The following is a 3799-nucleotide window of genomic DNA, read 5'->3' on the forward strand; positions in this document are numbered from 1 at the left end:
CATGAGAAAAAAAAACACGAAATTAAATATCCACGAAAATAAATGAATCGACGGTATACCAATATTGTCACCAGCTTACAAATTATTATATATAATTTTTTCTTGATTTTGTTTTTTGTTTTGTTTTTCTCGCTTTGTTTTTTAGTAACGAATTAAAACTTTGAAATAACAATCAAATTTTGGAGTAATGGGCATTGTTGCAAATTTTTTTCCAAAATTTGAAATTTGTATTATAAAAATTGAAAAGAAATAGGAAAACATACACGATGAATACATTCAAAATGTGTCCAAAAATTACTCATCCTCGAACTTTTCTGTAGTTTATTAGACAAAAATATCCAAGTATTTTATTTGATATTAATTAAATTTCTTTTTTCGAAATATCTGCATGGTAATCAGTACTTTTTAACTGGGGCGACTGTTGCGGTCAATTTTTGCAAGGAACAGTTTTTTTGGTACTTTTTCCTACATGTTATTGAAAGGTATTCAATACTGAAAGAAAGCTCACGCGTTTCATTCAAGTTAATATGATCTTTCGGCACTATTTGATTTGTAATTTCTCATTATGTAGCGGTAATAAACGAATTGTCTTTGTTTAAGAATGAGCATGTATACATCATATTCATAAGAGCTGTGTCGGTTGAAATTGACCTTGTGCAAATGAATATATATCTGTTAAGATATATAATATGATATTTGTTAATGTTAGCTAATATTAAACGAAATATTTGAATGAAGAAACCAGGCTCATTTTTGTTTTGTACGTCAGACTCACGTTCCGTCCTTAAAAGACAGACACTATCTATCGCATATCATATTCTTTTGTTCGCATCTTGGACGACCCTTTTTGTACTGCTACACTTTATTTAAAAAAAATGTTTTGCTGTTTTAATGAATAGTGCAAATCGCATTCAAATTTTAACAAAATGACGTGCCCACCTGTTGCAATTTTATTTTATTTCACTATTTACCGGATTTGTTATCTCATAAGCAACACGACGGGTGCCACATGGGGAGCAGAATTTGCTTACCCTTCCGGAGCACCTGAGATCACCCTATTTTTTGATGGGGTTCGTGTTGTTTATTCTTTAGTTTTCTATGTTGTGTCATATGTACTATTGTTTGTCTGTTTGTCTTTTCAATTTTTAGCCGTGGCGTTGTTGGTTTATTTTCGATTTATGAGTTTGACTGCCCTTCTGGTATCTTTCGTCCCTCTTTTATTTGAGCACTATTTATTTTTAAAAGCAAACTTTTGGAGAGAAAAAAAATGTTGAACAAAGGACAATAAAAAACAATAACCGAGACTAAACAAATGCCAAACACAATCAACAATCTAAAAAACATCAAACTTCAAAAGACTAGGCAACATCAACCTCAACAGGAACCGGAGTAGAATATAGATGTAATGGGAAACCTCGATAGCTTTATCCAGTAGAATATTTCATACTGTCATAGTCATATCAAAGCTGGTTATTAGATGCATGATTGTAATTATAATGGTAAAAAGTAAAATCACAAAAATACTGAACTCAGAGGAAAATCAAATCGGAAAGTCCCTAATCACATGGCCAACTCAAACGACAAAACACATCAAAAACGAAAGGACAAGAACTGTCATATTCCTGCCTTGGTACAGGCATTTTCAAATGTAGAAAATGGTGGATTGAACCTGGTTTTATAGCGCTAAATCTCACACTTTGTACAACAGTCTCGTCAAATTCCGTTATATTTACAATGATGCGTGAAAATTTGATGGAGTACTACATTTATAGATTATTGAAATATACTGTGGATTCTTTATTATTCGTTGGATACTAATTTTCATTGGTACAAGTGAACAAACATTTAAATGTTCAACGAATTATACATTTTCTATAGGCTTTGTGTGCAAAGAGTGACAAAAAAACTAAATTAAATATCCACGAAAATAAATGAATCCACGGTATACCAACATTGGCACTAGCTTACAAATTATTATATACTTTTTTCTTGATTTTGTTTTTGTTTTTGTTTTTTTTTTTTCTCGCTTTGTTTTTTTGTAACGAATAAAAACTTTGAAATAACAATCAAATTTTGGAGTAATGAGATATATTCCAAAATTTGAAATTTGTATTATAAAAATTGAAAAGAAAAAGGAAAACATACACAATGAATACGTGCAAAATGTGTCCAAAAAATTACTCATCTTCAAACTTTTCTGTAGTTTATTAGACAAAAATATCCAAGTATTTTATTTGATATTAATTAAATTTCTTTTCTCGAAATATCTGCATGGTAATCAGTACTGTTTAACTTGGGCGTGTTGCGGTCATTTTTTGCAAGGAACAGTTTTTGGTACTTTTTCCTACATGTTATTGAAAGATATTCAATACTGAAAGAAAGCTCACGCGTTTTAGTCAAGTTAATATGATCTTTCGGCACTATTTGATTTGTAATTTCTCATTATGTAGCGGTAATAAACGAATTGTCTTTGTTTAAGAATGAACATGTATACATCATAAGAGCTGTGTCGGTTGAAATTGACCTTGTGCAAATGAATATATATCTGTTAAGATATATAATACGATATTTGTTAATGTTAGCTAATATTAAACGAACTATTTGTATGAAGAAACCAGGCTCATTTTTGTTTTGTACGCCAGACTCACGTTCCGTCCTTAAAAGACAGACACTATCTATCGCATATCATTTTCCTTTGTTCTCTTCTTGGACGATCATATTCCTTTGTTCGCATCTTGAACGACCCTTTTTGTACTGCTACACTTTATTTAAAAAAAAATGTTTTGCTGTTTTAATAAATAATACAAACCGCATTCAAATTTTAACAAAATGACGTGCCCACCTGTTGCAATTTTATTTTATTTCACTATTTACCGGATTTGTTATCTCATAAGCAACACGACGGGTGCCACATGTGGAGCAGGATCTGCTTACCCTTCCTGAGCACTTGAGATCACCCTATTTTTTTGTGGGGTTCGTGTTGTTTATTCTTAAGTTTGAAATACTAAGAATTTTCTACCTCAGGCATAGATTACCTAAGCTGGATTTGGCCAAACTTTTAGGAATTTTGGGCCTCAATGCTCTTCAACTTCGTACTTTATTTGGCCTTTTTAACTTTTTTGGATTCGAGCGTCACTGATGAGTCTTGTAGACGAAACGTGCGTCTGGCGTAAATACAAAATTTAGTCCTGATATCTATGATGAGTATATATATGTAATTGTCTATATATATATATATATATATATATATATATATATATATATATATATATATATATATATATATATATATATATATATATATATATGTTACAGTGAATTTGTATAATCAGGGATTATGTAGAATCCCTAAAATTTTCAGGGATTATGTATAATCACTGGTTAGTTTAGGGATTATATATAATCACTAAAACTTTCAGGGATTATGTATATTGACTAGAAAAAACGTCAGGGATTATACAGAATAACTAAAATGATACTAAAATATATAACATATTGAAATATCTTAAAAGTTACCCTAATATACATAGAATAACCATACATTGTTTCGAAATATCAATGTTATTTGTACAAGTCTTAGAAACAGGTAGAAAGCGAGGCTGTGCCGAGCATTTCTACCTGTTTCGAGCCGAGTACAAATAACATTGATATTTCGAGACAATGTATGGTTATTCTTTATATACTACAACTCTTATAACTGTTCTAAATGAAGTATTCAGGGTAAAAACCATCATTTCTTAATGTTGAGCGAAAGGCGTAAAATTTCCGCGAACCTGTATGTTTTATTGACGTCATAAAT

This window comes from Mytilus galloprovincialis, chromosome 13 (genome assembly GCF_965363235.1).
Source record: "Mytilus galloprovincialis chromosome 13, xbMytGall1.hap1.1, whole genome shotgun sequence".
Taxonomy (NCBI): Eukaryota; Metazoa; Mollusca; class Bivalvia; order Mytilida; family Mytilidae; genus Mytilus; species Mytilus galloprovincialis.